The 13059-nt window shown below is 37.7% G+C and overlaps 1 protein-coding gene across 1 annotated transcript in view; it reads right to left on the bottom strand.

The window, feature by feature from the left end:
* Nucleotides 1–13059, bottom strand: part of LOC145687954 (patched domain-containing protein 3-like) — a 317349-nt gene that overhangs the window by 62716 nt on the left and 241574 nt on the right. The gene's annotated exons all lie outside the window — the stretch shown is intronic.

Raw genomic sequence — 13059 nt, 5'->3', positions numbered from 1 at the left:
ACCAGCTCTAGTCCCTGGGTGAGGTTGGGAACAACTTTGAAAATGTAAATGAGATTCCCAGTTTTTATTACAGATTCGGATTCTACGGGGGGAAAAGTAAATAATTCTTATTGGAAACTTTTTTTCGATATGTTATAGATGGCGCTGTGATCAGTGAAAACTAGTTTCACTAAGGTTTCTAATGGAGTAGGTTTACAAAAGAGAACCAAGGAATGCGGATGAACTGGAAGCAACAATACCCGACGTGATCAACAACGTCCCATATACTATATACAGAGTGTCCACAAAGCTTGTGAAATTAAATTTCCTGACATTTCATGACCAGATAAAAAAAAAAAAAAAAAAAATCATTTCCCGACTTTCATACTGTAAAATTATTTTTCGGTGACAGGCGTAGCAGGTTTACAAGAAAATCTTAGGATACTTTCCTTATATACGGTAACACCCTCAAACAAGGTAGATTTCTCCAAAACAAACATTTCGTTCAATTTTCGTGTATTTTTTGCTTATTTTGATGGTTATTTTTTGAAGTTGTCATGCATATTTGCATGTTTATTTTACTATTTGATCGTACTTATGAATATCAGATACCAAAATTGTACAGATATGAGATTCTTGTATAGACCAGTAATATATGATAATTGCCGGAATAGACTTCTTACTTCTCAGCCTTGAAAGAACCTTTGCTGTGATCAGGGGCACCGATCCTGGGAGGCGGGCCCCCAGTGGTCATGTGGGCCCATGTATTCTTATGAATATATATTTTACTGTTATATGTATTTTTTTTTAATGAATACACAATATTTAGCATAATTTAAACTCAATTTGTCTTAAAATCCTCATATAAGGTAAGTGCACCAATAGCTGACACTTTAAGGAAGCATTTCTAAATCTAATGCTTTGGTTTGTAAATAAAACAACATAGAAAGATTATGGCTTTAGTAACTGAAAGGTTTAAGTTTAAGGAAATGTTTCCAATTGATATAAGACCTTCAGATAAACATATATGAGTTACCGAAATTTATATGGAACATAACCCACTTGTACCAGTTGCTGACACACAGAAAATACGAATGATCCAATACCTGACATAGTAATGTGCCAAAAGCTGACAGTTCTACTTTAAAGAATGTATATATAATGAAATCATTTATTAGTAAGAATGACATCACGTATTCTTTTAAAATATAGGTTAAACAGAAGTAACAGATTTATAATAGGTAGAATCTGCTCTTTGTTTAGTACTTATTCAAATATATCCATTTAAAATTTCAAGACATTTCTTACCTTTTGTTAACGCGATAATTCTCAATTTCTTCTATCAGATATGCTCCCACCTTGGAATCAAACCATATTTAGGTGAATTGATTGTTTTTCCAATATGTCTTCATATACATACAACAGCTTGTCTTCAACTTTCGGCCAACACCAGCCATATCTAGTCTTTAGCATAACTTTGACGAAAGCTTCTTTTTGCTTAGTCTTCAAAACCCTTCCTGGAAAATATTCACTTTTATATTGAACATTTACATAAACAATTACGTGAAGATTGCGCTCGGACTCACTTTCACAAGTTGACAGCCTTCCCTGATACCAATCGCCACTGTTTCTGTCAAATTCAAGTTGAACCTCAATGGAAGAGTCGGATGATTCCTCGAAGAAAATGTCACATTTTCTCTTTCGTCGAACTTTTAGTTTCTTCTCTTCCTTGCCTTCTTCGCTAATTCTCTTTGTTTCCTCCTTTCTCCTTTTTCTCCCTGGATACATTCCTTTCCACTCTGCCGATGTTGCGACTGAAGCTATTTTCTCTCTCCTACTCTTTAAGGTAGGCGTGATTGTATGGTGCGGCCAAAATAAAGTTCTTTTAAATGGTGAGGGAATTAATAGTATCAGTACTTTCTTTTGATCCCTGTTCATGGGTAGGAACGTCAGTTTCTGTAGTTTTCTAAGTCCTTGGAATTGAAAACATAGTTTCACTTCTATTTTGATGAGTAGAAATTTTAGTTACTTCTGTAACTTGTTCTTGCGCAGAAACGTGAGTTCCTGTAATTTCCGAAGTGCTTGAAATTGATATATTAGTAGTGTCATTCGTATTTTGTTAAGTAGATATTTCATCCGTAACTTGTTTGTTGTCTATTCTGGGTGGAGGATCATGTCTGCTACACTTCTCTGCATCCATAGGAGGAAAAGAGTTTTATCTTCTATGTTGCCTAAAAGCTTGCCATCACAATCGGAGATTTTCTTTTAACTTTCTCAGTACAAACTCTCTGTTCTAGGAAACACAAGAATTAATTTATTTGGCCGTGATGAGTTTCAGTGCAGAGATTTCCGGAAGATATCTCTAAAGTTGTTCCTCCTTTCTTGAACTTTTGATAGTAAACTTTATCAGCGTTAAATGGGTAGAGACCACATGCTCTGAATCCATTTTGTACTGCAATAGGAGTTTTTGACATTTTCATTGTATTTTTCCAAAAGAGGTGCAAAGTCTTCATTTCTTATCTTTCTACCGTCATGTTTGATTCTCCACTGATGCACACCACATTTCCAAGCGCTCTTGAGTGGATGAAAAACTGAAACATCCATCGGTTGAAGAACATGAGTGGAATTCGGATACAAAGCTACAAGCACAGTACCATTGTTACTACAAAAAGTGCTTAGAGGCTCAGTGAGATGCGATGCATGGCCATCAAGAAAAACCAACACAAGAGTTTTGATATTTGACTTTTCAACCCATGGTTGAAACACATTAGTCATATATTCATAAAATGTCTCTACTGTCATCCAACCTACTCAGATCTACCAATATCCCAATTCTTAGGCATTGAATTAGCTACAGAAGCTGGTATTCGTTTGCAACTCTATACAACCATCGGGGAGCCAAAATACATACACTAGTTGTAATCAGCATTGTCATACATTCTTTTTCATTATTGCTTGCATATGTGTATATAGTTTTTTCTTCCTTACGAACTAAACCTTATTTCCTATCGAAAACAAAAAGGATGCAGTCTCATCTGCGTTAAGAATTCTGGATGGATCTTACGGTGCCTGGATAAAATACCGCACTCTCGGCTGTTCCAAGAAGTTCATACACCTCGGCTCATCTAGTTTCCAACTAAAGGAGAAAGTGCCACTATCTATCTTTCTAATCAATGAAAAGTTAAAAAGAAGCAGACCACGAATTTTTATTTTGTCTTAAATCTGTTTCAGAACAACCACAAAATATTTTTTTCTGTAAAATGATGTTTGCATCATTGCGTTGCTCAAATCCATTGAAAATTTTTATCTCAGGTCTTGGTACAAAACAGTATTTTGCTGCTCTAATAAGTGACAACCCCTGTCAGCTTTTGGACCGAGACATCCAAATTTAGTGAAATTGATAACAGAAGACAAGTGTTACTTTCTCGTGTAAATTATGTATGAAATTCATAAATTAATGCCAGTATGCTGTTTACCACCTGACATGCAGTGTCAGCTACTGGAATAACCCTACACAAAAGGACACCAATACCTGACACCCCACTCCTGAAGTTTTAGAATTTGAAATTTAACAAAATTTTCCTCCCACAATTCACTACACTCTTTCACCAGCATAATACATATTCAACATGCTACTGAACTAGAAAAAAATCATAAATTAACATAAGAGTAACAAGGTAAGTAGGCTTACCGTATTTCTTAAGAATATTTCTCATTTTTGCATATTTCTTCATAGCACGTAATTCAACTTCGTCATACTTCTATAAGTTGGCACGCAAATTAACCACGACTAAGCAAAATGTTAATAAACCATTAAGAAAAGTGTGTGCGTTGAGAAATCTGTTAATGATCACAAATAACTCTATTATGTTCAATTTAAGATAAAAGTGTCAGCTTTTGGAGCAGTGTCAGCTACTGGTGCACTTACCTTACACCTTTTTTAGAACCTTGTCTGCAACCACACATACATCTGAATGGGCCCCACTAAAGTTAGAGAAATTGGCGCCCTTGCCTGTCGTCCAACGTATTCTAAGGATCCAACAGTATTTTAGGGGGAATCGGGCTCCTATTGCCAGTCTAAAGTCTAAAGAGGTGTACTTGTCCTGTTTTCTACGCAGAGTTTTGCAAAAATCGAAATTTCTTGGTCACGCTAAAATTACACCAGAATATGAATATTTAAAAAGTTTTTGGCATCGAAATCAGGAGCCGAGTAGATAGCTGCTGCTCCTCACTATTTTGTGGGGAGCATACATATTGATAATAAACGCTCGTCAGAAGTAATTTCCCCCCATGAGAACCCACATGCTTAGAATTTAATTCGTATTAAAATAAATACACCTCGTATTTATTTTATGGACGTATGGATAACAAGCTCTCGCCAGAAATAAAACCCAGAACTTCATGCGCGGTGACAACGCCAGACGGGGGCAAGGAGGCAAGTGCTCCCCGGTGGCTACATCTATCCCCAAATGTGTTTTAATGTATGTTAGGTAATATAAAAATATATTTTCGATATAGGAAAATTAGCTGTCCACCCCGCAAATAAATAAATAAATAAATAATTCTGTGCTCCTCAGTTTACCTCCCTCCTTCCCAGAAGAAATTAAAGGTAACGTCGTCACTACCGTGCGTCCATGACAAATGGTAATTAATCGCTTTGCGGTTTGCGTATTTAAAACACCATACTCATGAAACGAAGAAAAAAGTTCTTTAGAAATTGAACTGGTTGACCAAGCCTACTCCTAAACAACAAGTCAATTTAAGCTCAACCGTTACAACTATACGGCGTGAATATATAAATGCTACCTGTACCGAAAACACGAGCATGTTAAATGAACTGGATAAATAATTGATGAAATATTGGTGCTTTGCATAATAACTGTCCGTAATAAATCATTCATTCACAAATTCATGAATTGCCCACAGTGAAAAAGAGTGATGATGCAATAGAAGTCACAGACCATCCGCTTCTCTCCTCCATATATGGTTTGTGGCTTTGTGTAATACTAACCCATCCATCAAGTTGTGGTGCATAACTCGGAAGATGACAGACACTGGCGACAGCAGAGATTTGCATTGCAGTTTTTTTTTTTTTTTAATTCTAAGCAGATAAAACGTTTCAGTTGCAAACTTTAGACTGATATTTTGCATGATCACCGTTTGTTTATGCTGCAAGATAACTGTTTCCCTAAGTTAAAAACCAATTACGAGGGTCAGACGAAAAAAGAACGAGTTAAAAACTAATGTAGATTAAACTAAACCAGCGACAAAATTTAAAGGGATGTACTAAAGAGGACGGACAAAGGAATGTAATAAAGAGGTTTTTTTTTTTAACCCAATTGTTTAGCTATACCATCCTACGCTGCCAAATTAATCTCAGGCAAAGCTTTAAACCACGTGCCCAACCGACAACACATGTAGCACCACTATAAGTTCAGTTTAACTTATTGCTGTGCACGATCCCTTAATTTGTGTGTGAATTACTGTATGTATACCACAATACGCTCCCTGATATCTTAGTTCTATCTTGGTGACACTATATGTCATTCTAATCCCAAATTAGGCCGGCGGCACCTTGACCAGATCAGGATAGCCGAGTCAAGGTACAGCTCACAGATGACGAGAAGAACCTTAGCAGAAGTAGTGTGACGTAGGTATGGGCTCGCCTACTTTTCGCACGGGGGTTTCAAACGATACCACGGAATAGCACACAGATAACTACCCGGAGTAGCAGACGACATTTAAGTATAGATCACACCTCAAAAACCGAAAATGGACTTGACCGTGTCGTTGACTTTTCCCCGCTACCCCTGTTTTAGGGTTCTTCTCGTCATCTGTGAGCTGTACAGCACTGTGACTAATGCAAAGCCTTGTACCGCATATTCATTCAAGCACGCGCTAGATAAATGCCCCTCCAACACTGTGATTGAGACACACAGATCATGCAGTCATGCCTCTCAGCATCCTCAATTATTGCGTCTTTGCCTCGATATGGTTGTCTTGTCTCTGGTTAATGTGCAGTCGGACTTAACCTTTAAACGCCCATTGGCACAACTGGTGCGTCAAAGCTTTAAAATACAATATCTAAGCCCCAATTATACTAGAAAGACACTGTTGGTATAAATTTATTCCTGAAAGATGAAGCTTTCCGCCGATATGCATTTTATGTATGTAAGTGGTACTACGGTGGAAGGAGAGGGTAAAGTCTGTTTTTTTTTGCATCAGGTTATTTTGGGGGCCAATTACTCCCTTGGAGGTACACTCACAAAAATTGGTATGTGAAGCAATGAAGTAGTCCAGTACCTGGTAATACCCTGTATGTATACTTGTATGGGGGGGGGGGAAGGAGGAGAGCAAAGTTGGTCAATTTTTGGTGTCTCACAAGTAAACCTTACGTTTGGGTGAATCGAGTTGCTGACTGAGACACATATGAGAAAGTAGTACTAAATGTGGTAAGTATTTCAGTGAAGTTGTAGGTGCGAAGCTCCAGGGGTTTAGGAGATACAGCTACCAGAATATCACGTGGAAGTACAGAATAGTCTTCATACAGTTGAAGGTAAAAGCTCTGTAAGACCTCTTGTAACGACAAAAGGTGAATAACAAATATATGGGTACATATTAGGACTAGGGGGAAGACATATAGTAAGAGTATACCTGACGGCGGCCATCTTGAAATCCGCCATTTTGAATTAAGGTTAAGTTTTTAAAATAGGAATAGGGTCATGTGATACATAATTTAAGGCGCAAATTTAATCAGAAGAACAATGGTGACGTTAATTTTGATTTACGCCCAATTGGTAAAAAGTTACAGGGAAATTAAATATTGTTGCAACATATGTATCAGTCCTTTACCCCACCTTGTAAATTTTGTGTTAATGATAATAATTAAATAAAAAGCAGGTGGATAAATATTAGGTATATGGTAAGAGTTGCCTTGATGGCGGCCATGTTCAAATCCGCCATTTTGAATCAGACAAGAGTTTTAATCAAAACGCATAACATTGTCACCTTATTAATAGCAAATTTGACCATAAATCCAATGGTATAACCATTTTTGCTTTATCACTAAAGCCTTTGTTATCGCATAAACAAGTTGCTAATTTAAGGAAAAATGACCAAAGTGGAATTGAGTCATAATTGAACTTGGGTCTTTCTTCCAGAAAAGTCCTCAATTAGTACAATGAATATGTAGTTCAGAAAAGAGTGCATGACTTGCACAAATGCTCTGCTCACAGTGTGCACACCTGACAAAGGCAATCGAGTTACACTTGACACATTTGTCGTTAACAATTCCGTCAAAGCAGTAATCGTAAGGAGCGATCCAACGTCCAGGTTCTTCATTCAAATATCCAGCCTGCTCGAAAGCGAATCGATGTATACATATGTTGCAACAATATTTAATTTCTTTGTAACTTTTTACCAATTGCGCGTAAATCAAAATTAACGTCACCATTGTTCTTCTGATTAAATTTGCGCCTTAAATCATGTATCATATGACCCTATTCCTATTTTAAAAACTTAACCTTAATTCAAAATGGCGGATTTCAAGATGGCCGCCATCAGGTATACTCTTACTATATGACTTCCCCCTAGTCCTAATATGTACCCATATATTTGTTATTCACCTTTTGTCGTTACAAGAGGTCTTACAGAGCTTTTACCTCCAACTGTATGAAGACTATTCTGTACTTCCATGTGATGTTCTGGTAGCTGTTCCTCCTAAACCTCTGGAGCTTCGCACCTACAACTTCACTGAAATACTGACCACATTTAGTACTACTTTCTCATATGTGTCTCAGTCAGCAACTCGATTCACCCAAACGTAAGGTTTACTTGTCAGTATTTGACGTAAGTTACATTTATTTTCAGGACAGTTCCATATAAGACATTTTTTCACTAGCTTTGCAACGATGTATCAATCATGACTGATAATTAGTGGGGTCGCCAGAGCCGAGGATGCGAAGATCTGCAACAGCCTTTTGATAATGATATACAGGGCCCTTTTATAGGAACTTCATTTTGAATTTTTATCTTACTTTGTATTGTAGCAATGGCTACTATTTTTTAAATATTATTGTCACAAGTGGGTTTCCTACACATTAGCATCATTTTGTCAGCGTAGGGTGACGGCAAGAGATGCCAAGGCCCCTCAAATTCTATTTTTTTTTCATATTTTTAGGACGTTTTTGTTTCTTCTTGTTTTCCTACGAATAGAGTGGGAATTGCACAAATGTTACCTTGTTGGAATTTGTGTCCCATAAGCTTTCTAACGATGTGTCAATCATGATTCTGTGATAATCATGGGTCACCAGGGCTCCCAATGTGAGCGTCTACGATTTCGTTCAAATCCCTAGGCGCCACAGAAAGGTTAAACTGGGTCTAGGTCAAAACCCCCACAGCCAAAACCCCCACACTCAAGAAATGTCAAAACGCCCACACGATCGGTCATAACTCCCACACAAATGGACAAATCCCCCAAACGCACGAACGGTCAAAACCCCCACAGCCAAAACCCCCACACTCAAGAAATGTCAAAACGCCCACACGATCGGTCATAACCCCCACACAAATGGACAAATCCCCCAAACGCACGAACGGTCAAAACCCCCACAGCCAAAATCCCCACACTCAAGAAATGTAAAAACGCCCACACGATCGGTCATAACCCCCACATAAATGGACAAATCCCCCAAACGCACGAACGGTCAAAACTCCCACAGCCAAAACCCCCACACTCAAGAAATGTAAAAACGCCCACACGATCGGTCATAACCCCCACACAAATGGACAAAACTCCCACACATAGCAACGGTCACAATCTCCACATAAATGGACAAAACCCCCACACAATCGGACAAATCCCCCACACTCTGAAAATACCGTGATTGCACGTCTTTGTTGCGGCTCTTTACGACGCCCACTTTAGTGTTTGTCATTACAAAACAGTGCAAGAAGAATAGTTGCAACATCGGTTTAAGTGGAATAAAAAATGTTATTAAAAAGTACAAGGGCAAGACATACAACCAGGATCATTTCAGAGTGTGGGAGATTTGACCGATTGTGTGGGAGTTTTGTCCATTTGTGTGGGGGTTTTGTCCATTTATGTGGGGATTGTGACCGTTGCTATGTGTGGCTGTTTTGTCCATTTGTGTGGGAGTTATGACCGTTGGAGGTTATGACCGATTACCAGTGTGGGGGTTTTGGCTGTGGGGGTTATGACCGTTCGTGTATTTGGGAGATTTGTCCATTTGTGTGGGGGTTATGACCGATCGTGTGGGCGTTTTGACATTTCTTGAGTGTGGGGGTTTTGGCTGTGGGGGTTATGACCGTTCGTGTGTTTGGGAGATTTGTCCATTTGTGTGGGGGTTATGACCGTTTGTGTGGGCGTTTTGAAATTTCTTGAGTGTGGGTGTTTTGGCTGTGGGGGTTTTGACCGGTTCCCGTTAAACTGAAGGTTCACGTGTTACTTAGCCTCGGTCTTCGAAAACGAGTTTGAACTTCGAATAGCTAACTGAAGGGAGAAAAGCATCTCTAATGTTTCGACATTGATCTCTGCCTGGTTAGTGTCACATTAGGTGGCCTTCTAAGACTGCCACATTAGTACGCACGTCCGTTACTCCAAGCGATAACTTGAACGAATATGAATTTTTGAATTCTCTCTCTCTCTCTCTCTCTCTTTTTTTTTGTTTTTTTTTTGTGTTTTTGTTTTTGCAATAGATAACTATAGCAACTATCTCGACTGTTAACATCTTGAAGGGTAACGGTAGCTACCCATAGGTCATCCTCTACTACTGAAATAAAACTGTATAACTGTAGAATGCTAAAAGTTACAGATTGCGCCATTAGGTGGCAGCAAACATCGTCAAGGGAATATCTTACCGGATGAAACAAAAGTTCTAGACGTGGTCTGCTTTACTGTCCCTATCAAAGTTCCTTTCCATACATTAACAAGGCCGCAAACAGAAAAATTTTCAGAGAAGTGATAGTTTAAAAAAGGAAACAGGACGGGATCCTTTAGAGAATCTTGCAAAATGATCTTGAAATTTTCAGAAGTCTCTTGAAAACAGTTGGTAGGAAAGTGTGTTTCCTGCAAGGTTATCTCTTGCCTGATATATGCATACGGCAACTGCTCATGATTCAAGTCCCAATGTGGTTCGGGATCCAGGTAAAAAAAAAAGTTAAGCCTCGTCCTTGATAACCTTGGTACTGAATAGACAACATTAAAAAAGATCAATCCAACTTGAAATATACAATAAGAATACACTAGATTCTAAAAATAACATGTTTAAGTGACGGAATAGTAAGAATGGGAGCATGTTTTCAGGTAAAACAGTTATGATTCAGAAACATGTAAATTTGGTCATAATCGTTACAAAAACCTGTTAAGATATTTGAAAATGAAATGAAATTATTTCAGTTTCACGTCCCACAGTTTTATGCTTTGTAGGCTAAATGAGATGGATGACGAACAAAGTAAATAATTATAACTAATTAATGGAATGAAGAAAGGGGGGGGGGGTTGGAGAATCCCAAGAAAATCCATGGACACAATGTTATCCATCATGGGCGCCCGAAGGGGAGGGCAGGGGGAAGCCCCCTGGCTCACGAAAATGTATTAAATTTTTAAAGATTTTCTTAACACAAATAAAACAATTACCAAGCATATTATAGCAGCCAGAGATTTAGCCCCCCCCCCCCTAGAAAATTACTTCGGGCGCCCGTGTTATCCACCACAAACTCCTATGGTCTGCGATTCAATCAGGGATCCCTTGCACCAGAAGTAAGCGTTCTGCCACTGAATAATCAAAATACCCTCCTCTGTTAAGCTTTGGAAGCATCTATATTATGATGAACACAAATACAAGTTGTTTATGTTTTCACGTCTCAAAAGGTATTTTACAAACTTATTGAAACATTGTGCAGCCATCGACGAAGTATAGCACATTTTGTGCCCTGATTACATACGAAACATCATTTTTGCCCATTACTGTACAGCGGATCTAAGGCCTGTGACAAACATCTTGGCATTTCAGCTAAACGAATAAAACGCAAGCTCTGGCGTGACGTTGACAAGTGGTCAAGGGGTGTGGCTATGGATAAGCAGCCAAACTACAGCGCGATCAGGTGACAGGAGATAGACGTGGATGTGTGCAAAATAAACGTGGCAATACCGCTGGCCTCTCATTTGCTAGCAGCATATCAAGGGAACTTGAAGCGCCGCCTTCAAATAACAAGATGTTTGTCACGCCGTTTAGAATGTGGAACCAAAAGGTGGCCCCCGCATTCGTAAGAAAGCATACTATACTGGTCAGGTTCATGTGAATAAGACGCTAGACTGCGGCGGCGAAGGGGGTAGAAAAGGAGATTATAAAATGGTTCTATCGCAGGCTATATAAATGTACGTACAGGAATAATATCTTTCATGGATTTTTCGCACATTATCTCTTTCCTTCCCATATTTTCATCCCAACAATTCTATCATAGTCAGTTAAGTATCATTATGCTTCCTTATATATAAAGAACGTAGCTGCTGGAGTTAAGCTTTAAAGTATAATAAGGTACAGGCCACCACACTAAACTTTCACAGTCCAACTGAAAATAAATCATGTAATGCTGTAGTTATTAATAATGAATTTTCTTGTGGAACAGCAACAAAATTATAAACAATTTTTGGAAAAAAAAATTAGAAACCTTAAGAAACAATCCCAAAAGTAAATTGCCCCTTGTGAATAATTTCACAAACGACTTATCCCTTATATTAGGGCTAAAGAATTATTTCATTAATAACCCTAATATGTGGCGTAATTCATTTCTTATGAAGTATCAACAAAACTGCATGCGTCGTACTTTAAAAAAAAAAAAAGTGACAAAAGGAAAAACACACACTTCATCCTAGTGATTTAACTACCCCTTGTGGATATTTTCATGCAAGTAATTACGCAACATTATAGAATTATTTATGAAATATTTATTACCAAAATATGATCAAAATCGCCTGCGTCGTTTTTGAGAAAATTGTCCGAAAAGAGACTCGGCTCTAAGAGTAAACTACTCTTTGTGGATTCCTTTTTCAGGAGAAATTAGTTATGTCATATTGTAAGATATTAATGCAATATTTATTTAGGAAGTATGAACAAAATCACTTGAGTCGGTTTAATAAAATTCGTCCGAGAAAAAAAAATAATAAACCACCTCTTGGAGATTTTCCAGGAAAAATAACCTATATAACCTATATTATCAGGTTATTACTGAAATATTTATTTATGAAATATGGGGAAAATTACCTGAGTTATTTTTTGAGAAAATCGTCCAAAAGGAACTCACCCCAGAATAAAACTGTCGTAACTCTGAAATGTCAATTTTAAAAGTAAGCCAAAGAAATTTGTTATATCTAAAGGAACTTCATTATCTCGTCTCTTTTTGAAGATTGTAACGTTATTTCAATATGTATAGTAATAATTATTGCAGACAAAGTCTTTCTTAAATACATACACATTGCAATTATTACACGTTAAAAATTGATAACAATTAAAAATCTATTTTGAGTTACGACAGTCTTATTCTGGGGGTGCAAGTTGTTTGTTTATGTATATATGAAATATAAACAAAATCGTTGGACCAGATGTCGAGAAAATAGTATTTTTTAAACTTTGCATTTCTTAGTAAACTATTCTTATTTTTTGGGGGGGGAGGGTAGGAATAAAATGCGAAAATCCTCCCTAGAGAATCTTAAGTTTAAATTTTGGTACTGATTCATTGAACAGTATGGTCTCTCGGGAAGTGCACATACTTCTGAAACGACGGACAAACAGATAATCAAGGATATTTTTTTTCTTCGGCATGTAGGAGCAATGAAAAGTGTAAGTGGGTTGAAATCTCGAATTAGATTTTTTTAAAAATTTTTTTAACGATCACCATGCTTCGTTCTCTCATTTAGTCGCTCGAAAGTATTAAAAACCAGTTGAGAATACTCCAAGAGCATTGACAGAACGGACTTAAAGATAATGAAGAGATGGAGCGGGAAGGATAACTTTGATTGTTCCTACATGTGAAAGTAAACCTTTGTATCCGCACCTTATC

Source organism: Thermobia domestica, chromosome 6, assembly GCF_964235325.1.
Source record: "Thermobia domestica chromosome 6, izTheDome1.hap1.1, whole genome shotgun sequence".
Classification (NCBI taxonomy): domain Eukaryota; kingdom Metazoa; phylum Arthropoda; class Insecta; order Zygentoma; family Lepismatidae; genus Thermobia; species Thermobia domestica.
The sequence above is the reverse complement of the archived record's forward strand: the minus strand, read 5'-3'. Positions and strand labels throughout refer to the sequence as shown.